This window comes from Oryctolagus cuniculus, chromosome 11 (genome assembly GCF_964237555.1).
Source record: "Oryctolagus cuniculus chromosome 11, mOryCun1.1, whole genome shotgun sequence".
Taxonomy (NCBI): Eukaryota; Metazoa; Chordata; class Mammalia; order Lagomorpha; family Leporidae; genus Oryctolagus; species Oryctolagus cuniculus.
The window spans coordinates 56765613-56778495 of record NC_091442.1 but is presented as its reverse complement, the minus strand read 5'-3'; the positions used below and the strand labels follow the sequence as shown (position 1 = coordinate 56778495).

Here is a 12883-nt window from a genome sequence, read left to right as displayed (position 1 = left end):
CTACCGCTCTCCCATGTCATCCTTGGACCCCTCCCAGGTCATGCCTCCAGCGACCGAGCAGAGGAGCCGCACCGTGGGGGGGTGGGGGGGGTCTCTCCCGTGACCCATGTCTTCACGCCCAGGTCTGCTCTCCAGCTCCATCACAATGTGAGGGCACTCGTCCTCTTCCAGGGCGTTTTTCAAGAGACATGGATCTCATCAGCTATAGAGATCCAAGAATTACTTTTTTTTTTTAAGATTTATTTTATTTATTTGAAAGAGTTACAGAGAGAGGTAGAGCCAGAGAGAGAGACAGGTCTTCCATCTGCTGGTTCACTCCCCAGATGGCCACAATGGCCAGAGCTGAGCTGATCCAAAGCCAGGAGCCAGGAGCTTCCTCCGCGTCTCCCACGTGGGTACGGGGGCCCAAGAACTGGGGCCATCTTCTACTGCATTCCCAGACCATAGCAGAGAGCTGGATTGGAAGAGGAACAGATGGGACTCGAACCAGTGACCATATGGGATGCCGGCACTGCAGGCTGGGGTTTTAACCCACTACACTACAGTGCCGGCCCCCCAAGAGTTCCTTTCTATAAACACTGGGTAAATAGAAAAGAGACCAATGGTTGAGACAGTTCAGAAGTATTTCAAAGTATCCTTCCATTTGTTCTGCCTGTAAGACAGACAGACTCTCCTCTGTTGTTTAACCAGGGAGTTAAGAGGGATGTTATCTCACTTTCGCAGTTTCGTGTCTATATCCCCATTAATTCAAACGCCCCCAACACATGGCAAAGTCAGCATTATTATGATGCTCATTTGAAAAAATAAAAAGCACACGTGAATAAGTTGCAGCCCAAGGAACGCTCTTAACCGCGGGAGTAGCTGAGTTGGAGCACTGAGGAGATCGCCTGCCTGTAGGAGTTGGGAGACACCGGAACTCACTAACAAGGGAATGTGACGATCCGACTTGGAAAGGGAAGGCCCAGGGGCTTCACCCGCCGCGTGGTGTCAACCTCGCTCTGGTACCCGGATGTTTGTCCTCCCAGACCCCACACTTCCTTACAGAGCTGGGTGTGTGGTTGTCCACTCTGTACCCTCGAAGTCATCCCGAGGACCGCCAGTTAATAGGCACCCCAAAAAAATACAAGATGAAGGAAAGGAGGAAGAGAGAGAGAGGGAGGAGGGGGGGGGAGAGAGAGAGAGAAGCCTGGTTGGAAAGCCTGAGGGACATTGCAGGGAGATGGGCAGAGATGGAGAAGGAAGGGGGGGTGGCGGTGGAGGAGGTGCGAGCTCAGGGGTCTTGGGCAAGAGCACAGAGCTACAGGGCCTGGGAGAAGCAGGCACTGGAGCAAGAGAACCAGGGGTTTCCAGGGCACTGGTGCCGGCACAGCAGCAGCTGGGGGGCAGAGAAAAAAGAAGGGAACGGGGAACCGTCTGGGCAATAAGATTCCCTGTGGCTCCAACCGCTGGGGCCCCCAGCTGGAGGAGGTAACTCCCCAGGGGCCCCCCGCAAGTCAGCGGCTCTGCTGGAAGCTAAGGGCAGACGGCTGAGACAGACAAGCAGGAGACAGCTGTTTATTCGACAAACAGCCAGTAGCAAGTCTGCAAGCATGGAGGAGCCGGCCTTGGCAGCTGCCTCGCAGAGAAGTCACTGAACAAGTCAGGCAGGTGGAAGGAATTCGGGGAGCACATAGGAGCTACTGTGCCTAAGACATGACCTCATTGTGCTGGGCACCTGGTACCCACCTCAACTCAGAGCTGCTTACAAAAGGGGGGGTGACTGGGGCAAAAAGGCAGGGTTCTCTGGGGCAGGAAGCAGGCTTGAGGCCCTGGTGTGTTGTGTGTTGTTTTTGGGGGGAGGTGACTCACCCGAGCTCTCAGGGTCTCACAGCGAAAGTGGATAGAAACTGGACAGTCGGGGTTTTTCACCATTTCCCACTTGGCCTTTGGCACCTGGGCGGGGAGCAAGCTCTTCTCTGCCAGCCCTCCCTGACACCCACCACCTGGGACCAGGTCTCCTGTGCCCCGCGGCGGCACCATGTGGAGGCCGTTTGGACAGCCCAGAGAGACGGCCTGTAGGAAAGATGTTCCAGTCACCACATGGGAAATTTCAGGGAGGGTCCCTGTGGTCCAAACACAGTCTCTGGCTTCAGAGAGGCCCCACCTGCCCCCAGTCAGGTCCGGATGGCACTGCTGGCAGGTGCTCCCCAAAGCCCCGGACCTCCGCCCTGCAGACAAGGCTCTCTGCTTTGCATTGCTTCTCTCCACCTGCCAGCTTCTTGAATGTTCTTCGACAGGTCAGAGATAACTGCCTAGCTAGAGAGCCTCCCCCTCGCAGCCTCCCGCACACCCCCCGAGCTCCACTTTCCTGAGGCCATGAAAAGGTAGCATTTCTCCTTGGCAGGCATCTCCTGTAAAAACCAGGAGACGAGAAAGGAAGATTTCGGCTATCACCATGGAAACCGGCAGTCTCCACGGCTCCCCCGTGCACACGCGCGCCCCTATCAGCTCCTTCCCTCCCACCTCTAAGTCACAGCAGATTTCTCTTTGTGGCCAATCCACCAACTCATTTGGAACAAAGAACAGAAAAACAGCTGGCGGCGGTGTTGGGGAGGGGAGGCTGACCCCACTCACCCAGACTGGGGCTTCCCCCCAGCTCCCCAGGTCTCTTCTCTCACACAGGTGGTGCTGACCGCATTCTCCCAGGACCCCCGCTCCCTCTGCTCACATAGCTCGCCCAAGCCAGACTCCTGTCCACTCGGTGCCCAAGGGCAGATCCTCCAGCTTCATGCACTCCCAGTTGAGACCCCCCCTCACCCCCTGACTGCCGTCCAGCGTGCTGGTGCCATTACCCCAGCCAGACTCGCCCACCCCTCACCCCCACGCAGGCTCACTGTCACACTCCCTTCCTATTCCCCCATTCAGGGTCCCTGTCCCCTCTCCTGCTCCCACATCCCTAGGGCACTCCCTTATAAAATGGGGTCTCAAAAACCCCCACACTTCCTGTCTTCATTCTCCGCTCTCCAAAGAGACAAGAGGAGACCAGGGAAGCATCCCTCATCGGTCCCCTGGCGCTGCCTGGCCGTGAGACGTCATTAGCCTTTCCAGATCATTCTGAGATTCCTGAGAGGCTCCAAAGACCATTCTGTGCTGGGAGGAATTTTATCGGCATCTTTTACAGCTTTGTTTGTTGTTCAATTTCTCCAGCTCGGACTCTTTGCCCGAGTCTCTTCAGTCATAAAACAACCTCAAAAAAGCAGGATCTGAAACCCAGGGTGGCCTAGAGCCACCTGGATGCCCGCCCCGTGCCCCACCCCATGGTCGGTTAGGGGGCCCCTGGGTCCCCGTGGCTTCCTCCCCCACATACCCCCCACGCACCCATCCCCAAACATGGGTCTCCACCGCTCTCCCATCTGGGAGACTGGAAGCAAGCAGAGGATGACTCAGGGGCCGAGGAAGAAGATCAAGGAGGATTCGGAGCTTTGAGATCTCTGGATGCAAAGTGGAAAAGGGCGGGGAGCTGCGGAAAAGGCCAGGGAAGCTCCACCCCGCCCACCCGCTTCCCAGACTGGGGTTCCGAGTCCTTCCTCCATGGGTGCGGGGCAGATTTGCACTGAAGCGTGAGCCCTTCAAGCTAGCCCGAGCAGAACGGCCCCAGCATTTCCTTCTCCTCTGGGGAGGCAAAAATCATCGCATGCAAACGTATCCAAGACAGTCTCCAGCTGTCAGACATTCGCCATGCAAGTCCAGCCCGTGCCTGTCTGGTCAAGATCTGTTCTCCAAGAGGGAAGGGCTCAGCATTAGGTCTCTGGGGGTCTCTGCAGGGTTTAACCCCACCCCTCAGGAATAAGACAAGGAGCAGTTAGTGCCCAGAGATATGAAAGGTGAACCCACCCAGTGACCTTTCTTCCTGAAGGTTATCTTCTACTTTCTAGTTTCCTTTGTCTCAATGATCTCAGTGTTCATAGCTGTGCAGTAGCTGTTGGTACGGCTTCTGGTGCGTTCTGAACCCGCCCTTCCAGATCTGCCCACATTCCCTCCAGTCTCCCACTTCCAGTGCACGCAGAACGTTCCCAGCGCAGGCTCCACCGCCTGAGGTCGACTTAACCTTAAAAGTCATCTGCATTCCCGTCAAACCCATCCTCTCCTAATGTCTGCTGCTGCTGGAGGACCGGCCATTCTGCTCACTCTACTCAGCATCAAAGCTGTCACCCTCCCTCTTCGTCTTTTTTTTTTTTTTTTTTAAGATTTGTTTATTTATTTGAAAGGCAGAGTTACAGAGAGGCAGAGGCAGAGAGAGAGAGGTCTTCCATCTGCTGGTTCACTCTCCAGATGGCTGCAACGGCCGGAGCTGTGCCAATCCAAAGCCAGGAGCCAGGAGCTTCTTCTGGGTCTCCCACACAGGTGCTTGGGCCATATTCTGCTGCTTCCCCAGGCCACAGCAAAGAGCTGGATCAGAAGTGGAGCAGTCGGGACTCGAACTGGCACCCATGTGGGATGCCAGCGCCGAAGGCTGGGACTTTAACTCACTGCGCCACAGTGCCGGTCCCCAAATGTTATATCCTTAACATTTTTCTTAAAATCCTACCCCTCCCGTGAAGCTTTCCTTAATGATCCCATCACAATTTCCCCTCTTTTCTCCCAATTCCCATGACACTTAATTGTCCCTGTCATGCTCCTAGAACCCAGTGCCCTGTGGGTTCAGTCTGTGAACTTGTCTTCCTAAATGACGTCGAGCACCTGGAGGGGAGGGACTGCCCTTGTGTCCATCACCCACCACACTGCGTACCTGGCCTGGCACGTGGTGTGACTGGAGACACAGCAGTGGCTAACTGCACAAGGCCATGTCCGGGATGTAAATGCTAACTTGTGTCGTGGAAGAAGCAGCATTTCAGAAGCCGGAGGAAGTGAGTCTGCCTCTCAGCTCCTCCAGCTGTTGCCTGAGACCTTCATTCTGAACGAGGATGTGGCTGAAGGAGAAAACACATGGGAAGAGTAGACCCATGCTTAGCGCCTTGTAGATGCTCGAGAAATGTTTGTTCCTTCCATTCTGGCCGGGTGCCGGTCAGAGGCAGCTTGGCTGGGATAAGCTGCCGCTGAGGCCACGTGGCATAGCCTGGGCTGGCTCACCGGAGCGCAGCCGAGAGACGCACTGCTGCCTTCTCTCCGTCTTCATTCTAGAAGCCCTCAGCCCGTAGCCGACTTATGTTCTCAGGTTTTTGCTAAATCCCAAGCCCCCGCTCAAGTTCTCCCAGGACAGCCTCAGCCGGAAAGACAGCCCTGGAACTCCAAGAGTGCAGAACTGATGCCTCCTCCCCTCCCCCATTTCGCAGGCCTCCTGCCATCCGATTAATCCATCCCTAGGATGCTCAGGCCCCCAAGCTTCTGAGTTCCAAGTTCTCAACATCCCATCCCTTTCCTCAACCTTAGCCAGCACCTCACAGAGGCCGTGACAAAGCCTGGGGACAGTGTGGCCAGGGGAGACCAGGAAAGGTTAGCGCTTCTGAACTGGGTCTACAATTAGGCAAGGGCCACACATCCTGGAAGGAGAGTAAAACGAATCCAGGTTCTTCCCGGTGGTCTTCAGATGCAGGTAGGGCCTGAAAAACAGACAGGTAAACACGAAAGGGTCGCGGCCGGAGTCCCGGCCCAGGGAGCTGGCCCGCCTGCCCGCCCGCCCGCAGCACTGGTCTCACCTGGGCTTCAAGGGCTCCCCCAGGAGTTGGGGGGGGGGGGTGGCAGGGCCAGCGATGAGTCAGCTCGAGCTGAAAACAGAAGGTTTTGTTCAAAGGGCACAAGTCAGTGATGCAAGCTCTGGCGAAACAATGGCTCCCTGTACCCAGCCCCTCCCCACCCGTGAGGCCTCCACCTCCCTCTCCTCCCCACGCCCCAGCCAGGCCACTGACCAGGCCTCTGGTCAGACGCAGAAGTCTCCGGTCTCCACGTAGCCACTCTCCACTCGGCAACCTCACCTTCCCGGTCACCCTGAGCTCGCGTCTCCTGGGGAGCCGGCGCTGGTTCTCATCCTTCATTCCAAACCCTCACTCTCCAGCTGAGGCCTCATGCTTGAACATCGGGCTGCGATTCCACCCTCCAATCGCTCCTGGATCTTCACAAAGCAAACCTGCTCCCACGCTCTCTAGCTCCAAACCCTTGGATCTCTGCCTGGCATATCCCTCCCCCCAACCTTTTTTTTTTTTTTTAACAATCTCTTCTTTTTTTTTTTTTTTCCCAAACCCTACTCAGTATTTTCCTCCTCCAGGAAGGCTTCCATGAGTAAGCCAAATTCCAGCCCCTCTTTTATCCCCCGGTACTCTTAGCATCTGGCACCCAGTTTACAATTTCATTTGTGTGCATTTCTCAGGCTCTGATTCGGGTAGCTTCCCTCTAACAAAGAGCTCTTCCTCCCCCTCAACAACATGTTCAGAATCAAGTACAGGAAGAGTTCAAGTTCAGCTATTAAAAAAAAAAAGGCATGAGTAACCTAGGGAGGAGGGGGTGGGCAATGGTGGGAGGAGACCAGCAAGGTGAGAATGCGGAAGGCAGATGTGAAACAGAAGCCACAGGACAGAAGAGAACAGTCTCTTGGCTTCTCTTGTCTGCTCCTACCTGTGGGGCGGGAAATTACACAGACGGTGCTCCTGCACTTTAAGGACTCGTAATGTAGCCACAAAGATAGGCTAAATAAAAGGACAGACTAAAAAAAGAAAAACTCGGAAGGTCAGACACTGAAATATTCAACAGCAACACAGTAGCGACCAAGATGTGTGTAAAGTGAAGGCGGGGGTCAGGGTGTGGAAAATGGGCGTGGTGGGCCAGGGTGTGTGTGGAGCAGAGACTTGGGGGTGGAGGGTTTCCAAGTCCAGCCACAGTGAGACCAAGGAAGTGGCCAGCTCTCCCCAATCCAGGAAGCCATCCTGGAAATGCAGGAACCTTTGGGATGCTTTGATAGGAAAGAAATGAACAAACAGCATATGGCAGGGTCACAGCCTGAACCAGGTGGCAGATGGCCGCAATAGCCAGAGCTTCGTGGATCCAAAGCCAGGAGCCAGGAGCTTCTTCCGGGTCTCCCACATAGGGTGCAGGGGCTCAAGGACTTGGGTGGGCCATCTTCTGCTTTCCCAGGCCACAGCAGAGAGCTGGATCGGAAGTGGAGCAGCCAGGACTCGAACCGGTGCCCATATGGGATGCTGGCACTGCAGGCAGCGGCTTTACCCACTGTGCCACTTTCAAAGCAGAGGGCAGTGCACTAGCTGAAAGACCTGACAGGGTGGGCGGGACGAGCCTGAGTCACAAACCTCGATCAGCACAGAACCGGCTCATGAACTCAACTCTCAGGCCAATGTGAATTTCCACCATGTCTCTTCCTCTGGCCCCAGCTTCTAAGAAAGACAGGAAAATAACATTCCTACTGTGTGGCAATAATAGATGTTTACACACGCAGTGTCTCACGTATGCATACTGCAGCCCAGGTCTCCCAGAAAAATTGGTTATATTTTCTTCTTTAATATCCTGCCAAGAGGGTGACTTCACACCTTTCCTTCTCCCCCTGTGATCCCACTGAAGGTATTCTGTTACGGCACAATTCACACCTCTGTCCGTGCAAAGCGTCTCTGACAACCCTCTTCCCTCCCTCACCCAGGCACCCATCCACACATCCGCATTTACTGTTCTCTTTCTTCCTGGCTTCCCCGCTTCTTTTTCCACACCCACCCCCAAAGGCAAACCAGCCTCCTTATACCAGGAAAAGGTGGCTGTAAAGAAAGAGAGGGTGCAGGGCTAAGGTGGGGGCCTTGAGAGAGCCTGAGGAGGGAGCGGGGAGGGAGCCGCCCGCCCTCCGCCAAGGTGGCTGTGCCTGCGGTTTTTATTATGCATCGATTTTCTTATCCATCTTCTTTAGAGCCTCTTAGATCTTCAGGCTGTGGCTGTTTCTCCAAATTGTCATTCACTTCAAGCTCTCTAGCTTCTTGCAGTGGCTAAGGGCGGGGGGGGGGGGGCGGGGGGAGGAAGGCAGCCAAGAGAGGTGAATGGGAGTTGCTAAGTAACCGTTGCCAAGGAGCCAGGCCGGAGGAGCATCCCAGGCTGCCTGTTTGATTCCAGCCTGCCCCCTCGCACATCCTCCCTTCACTTAAATTCTCTCAGGTCTGTAAAGCACCTTGGTACCATCACCTTAACCAGCCACAATCCGTGCCTGTGAGTCCCACACGCCTAGACCCGGGGGCTGCTCTGCACAGACGACCCCCTGTCCTTCTGATGGCATGGTCAAAAATAGGCAACGAAACATTGACACACAAAAAAGGAAGCTCTCATGTGCACAGCAGGTCCTTTGTGGTCGCTCTGAGGGTGGACACGGGGACACAGTGCACCCACCTCCCCGAGAGGGTACGTCCGGAAGTCGCACTGTTTGACCTGAAATTTTATGTATTCCCACAACACAAGCCCCGTCCTGTTTCAGGATCAACTGCAGGCTAAAAAGACACCTCGATCGTTTAACAGCAGAAACAGTCATGGCTGTCCACTCAGTTGAGGCAGGGACTCCAGAAAGTTCCACCTGATATTTTACTGAAAAACATACTTTATTAATTCCATGTCATTCAAATAACTACTAGGCATCCATCTCTTGGGGTGGTGAGGCGAGTATACAGCAGGGAGAATTTGTCTGGGTGGAGAGAGGGTCATTGCATGAAGCCAGTTGGAACTTCACCACAGATAACCCGGATGGACGTGCTTGCGCCATCAGCAGCAAGGTCACCCTCTCTCTGAGACTGGTGCAGAGGGTCGGGAGCTCACAGGGTGCTCTGAGCTCTCACAGGTCCCCCGCGGCTCCACTGACAAAAGGCATTGTCTTCACCAAACCCTGGTTCCCAGGAGACGGCACGTGCTGCTCTAGGTGCAGCCGCCCAGGCTGTCTCCCATCCTCCTGGAACTGCCGCTGGGGAAGGAGAAGGCAGCCACTCGGGCCTCCTCCAGAACCTGCCAGAATCTTCCACTGCCGAAAGTCAACACTTCCAACTTCCCTGAGGCTGCTTCAGACCCAGCAGGGACTCCCGTGATAAGATTTTCAGCCTAAAGAGCTCTAAAATGAAACTAACTTATAATTAGTTAAAAACATGGCACGGTGATGGGGAAGAGCAGGACTCTGGGCTGAAACCCAATTCCAGGAGTAAAGAATGTGGCCTCCCTACACCTGTAAAAGGAGAGTGCTGCCACTTGTTCCAGATAGAGTACTTAACAGTACAGTGCCTAATAAATAGTTAGGGGCCGGCACTGTGGCCTAGTGGGTAAAGCTGCTGCCTGCAGTGCCAGCAACCCATATGGGCACCGGTTCGAGTCCTGGCTGCTCCACTTCCAATCCAGCTCTCCGCTATGGCCTGAGAAAGCAGTAGAAGACTGCCCAAGTCCGTGGGCCCCTGCACCCGTGTGGGAGACCTGGAAGAAGCCCCTGGTTCCTGGCTTCAGATCGGCCCAGCTCTGGCCATTGTGGCCATCCCTGTGAACCAGTGGATGGAAGACCTCTCTCTCCCTCTGCCTCTCTGTAACTCTGCCTTTCAAATAAATAAATAAACCTTTTAAAAATAAATAGTTGCAGCCGGCGCCGCAGCTCACAAGGCTAATCCTCCGCCTTGCGGCGCTGGCACACCGGGTTCTAGTCCCGGTCGGGGCGCCGGATTCTGTCCCGGTTGCCCCTCTTCCAGGCCAGCTCTCTGCTGTGGCCAGGGAGTGCAGTGGAGGGTGGCCCAAGTGCTTGGGCCCTGCACCCCATGGGAGACCAGGAGAAGCACCTGGCTCCTGGCTCCTGCCATCGGATCAGCGCGGTGCGCCGGCCGCAGCGCGCCGGCCGCGGCGGCCATTGGAGGGTGAACCAACGGCAAAAGGAAGACCTTTCTCTCTGTCTCTCTCTCTCACTGTCCACTCTGCCTGTCAAAAAAAAAAAAAAAATAGTTGCTGTTAGTATTATCACATCATTATTCCTGGTCCTCTCGGAATTGGGTAAACAAATAAAAACAGAACCAATCACCAAGAGTCCCATGCTTCTGTAGCCACCCAACTTCAAAAATTGAACTACTTACCCACTACCTGAAGCCAGAAGGCTGAGGCTGAGTTGCAGGGACAGCACGGGCCAGAGAAGGCACGTGCAGGCCGGCACTGTGGCACAGCGGATTAAGCTGCAGCTGGTAGCACTGACGTCCCAAATCCGAGTGCTGGTTCCGAGCCCTGGCTGCTCCACTTCTAACCCAGTTCCCTGTTAATGCACCAGAGAAAACATCAGAAGATGGCCCGAGTATCTGGGCCCCTGGCAGCCACATGGGAAACCCAGTGTAGTTCCTGGCTCCTGGCTTCCACCTGGACTAGTGTCAGCCATTGTGGCCATTTAGGGAGTGAACTAGTGGATAAAAGATCTCTCTCTCTCTCTCTCTCTCTCTCTCTCTCTATGTGTATGTGTATGTGTGTGTGTGTGTGTGTCATTCTGTCTGTCTCTCTCTACCTCCTCACCCATGTGTATGTGTGTGTCCCTCTGCCTTTCAAATAAATAAACATCAATAAATACTTTAAAAGGGGCTGGCATTGTGGCGCCATTTTTTTTATAAAGATTTTATTTATGTATTTGAGAGGTAGAGTTACAGACAGTGAGAGGGAGAAACAGAGAGAAAGGTCTTCCGTCCATTGGTTCACTCCCCAAATGGTGCAACGGCCGGAGCTATGCCGATCCAAAGCCAGGAACTAGGAGCCAGGTGCTTCTTCCTGGTCTCCCATGCAGGTGCAGGGGCCCAAGTCATCTACTGCTTTCCCAGGCCACAGCAGAGAGCTGGATTGGAAGAGGTGTAGCCGGGACTAGAACTGGCACCCATATGGGATGCTGGTGTCACAAGCGGAAGATTAACCTACTGTGCCACAGTGCTGGCCCATGGCGCCATCTTTTGAACACAGGTCCTTGGGAGGAATCTGCCATATTCATTCACACTAATGCCCTCCTGGCACCAGAACCTGGCCTGCCCTGCTCTGAGCTGCATGCCCTCCCCATCTGCCTGAGAAGGGAACCAGTAACACTGCCGCTCGCCTTGGGCTAGACTCCACAAAGGACCTCCAGCCAGGAACTGGAATTTCAGTCCATCTCAGAGGCTCCTCACTCAGTCCCTGCTCACAGCCTGGGCCACCGGAACCATCCCCCAACCCGAATACATCCTTGCTTTCATCTTTCCTTTCCTCTTTCAACCAATGTCATTTCTGTCCCATCGCATTAACCTTGCACCCACAGCATAAAGTCCCTTACTAGATCTAAAACCAACACCTGCTCATAATCACCAATTCTGGCCCAAGGGCAGATGGGAGAAGAGGTGTGATTATTTGTGCGTGATTCCTGTGTTAGATACAATGAGCTTGGACAAGAATTTGGCTGTTTTGTTTTTGTTTTTGTTTTTTGACAGGCAGTTAGACAGTGAGAGAGAGAGACAGAGAGAAAGATCTTCCTTCCACTGGTTCACTTCCAAGATGGCCGCCACAGCCAGCACGCTGCACCGATCCAAAGCCAGGAGTCAAGTGCTTCCTCCTGGTCTCCCATGCAGGTTCAGGGCCCAAGCACTTGGGCCATCCTCCACTGCCTTCCCGGCCACAACAGAGAGCTGGACTGGAAGAGGAGCAGCCGGGACAGAATCCAGAGCCCCAACCGGGACTAGAACCCGGGGTGCTGGCGCCACAGGCGGAGAATTAGCCTAGTGAGCCACGGCACCGGCCTTGGCTGTTTGTTTTTTTTTTTTTAAAGATTTATTTTAGTTATTTGAAAGGCAGAGTTACAGAGAGGCAGAGGCAGAGAGAGAGAGAGAGAGAGAGAGAGAGAGTCTTCCATCCACTGGTTCACTCCTCAGATGGCCACAACGGCCAGAGCTGGGCTGATCCGAAGCCAGGAGCCAGGAGCTTCCTCTGTGTCTCCCACGTGGGTGCAGGGGCCCAAGGACTTGGGCCATCCTCCACCACTCTTCCAGGCTAGAGCACAGAGCTAGATCAAAGTGGAGTAGCCAGGACTCAAACCGGTGCCCATATGGGATGCCAGCACTGAATGTGGCGGTTTTACCGGCTACGCCACAGTGCCAGCCCTGAACTTGGCTGTTTGACATCAAAGTCTATGCAGGTGCCACTACTTGAAAGTGCCTGTCCCTCTCTGGTCATCAGAAGTCTGTCCTGTGTATGCCCTTAGCAGCCAGAAGGAATTAGAGGTCTTCCTCTTCCAACCAGCACCGCCTCAAAGCCGGCAGTGTGAGTGTCTGCGCTAGGGAGCAAAGAAGTAGGGTTCGTCCCGAAGCGCAGGTGCAGCCTCTGTCATTGTGCAGTATACCACTTGCAAAGAATGGGGTGAGGGGACTGAAGAGGAGTGAGGGCTACACTTCAATTAGGAAGCAGTCAGGCGTGTCCCTCTGTGTGACCAAGAAGGTAAAGTCCTTTGTGAGAAGGGAGCCATTGTTCTAGACTAGCAACCAACGTGTGTCATCCCACAGGAAGCATGAACCAAGGCCACCAACTGGTACCAGGCGGAGGGGGCCGGGAAGGTTAGTCAAGGGAAAGACCCGCAATGGAGGCTGGGAATGGGCCGGCCACGGGCTTCCCGCAGCCCTGGAGTCTCCACCCTCCTAGCAGGAAAGGTCAAATATGACCTAGTGGGTCTATGACGTCACTCAGGGGTCATAGTTTACTCCCCCAAAACCCAAAGGCCCTGGCCAGCTCTCCCAGGAAGCACAGAGCCCAGAACTGCTGAGAATGAGCCGGGAGTCTCCGGGAGTCTCCGTGACAGTAATTGCGTCTCCTTTGCCTGCCTCTGTCTCCATCTCTCCCCCGGCTTCTCACATCCCGGGGCATGATTTCAGAGGCCTCCACCTTGATCCGGCTCCAAGTCTCCAGCAAGATCAAAGCT

At 54.6% G+C, this 12883-nt stretch overlaps 1 long non-coding RNA gene across 2 annotated transcripts; it reads right to left on the bottom strand.

Moving 5' to 3' along the window:
• Positions 1-258: 258 nt before the first annotated feature.
• On the bottom strand, positions 259-7960 carry LOC103348277 (uncharacterized). Of its 2 annotated transcripts, XR_011379777.1 has the most exons (6): positions 5886-7960; positions 5676-5744; positions 5417-5579; positions 4769-4949; positions 1849-4428; positions 259-454 (listed from the first exon to the last, which is right to left on the bottom strand). It is a non-coding gene; the product is annotated as an uncharacterized lncRNA (long non-coding RNA). The 2 variants fall into 2 exon arrangements; XR_011379776.1 differs by having other exon boundaries at positions 4769-5579.
• Positions 7961-12883: the final 4923 nt, after the last annotated feature.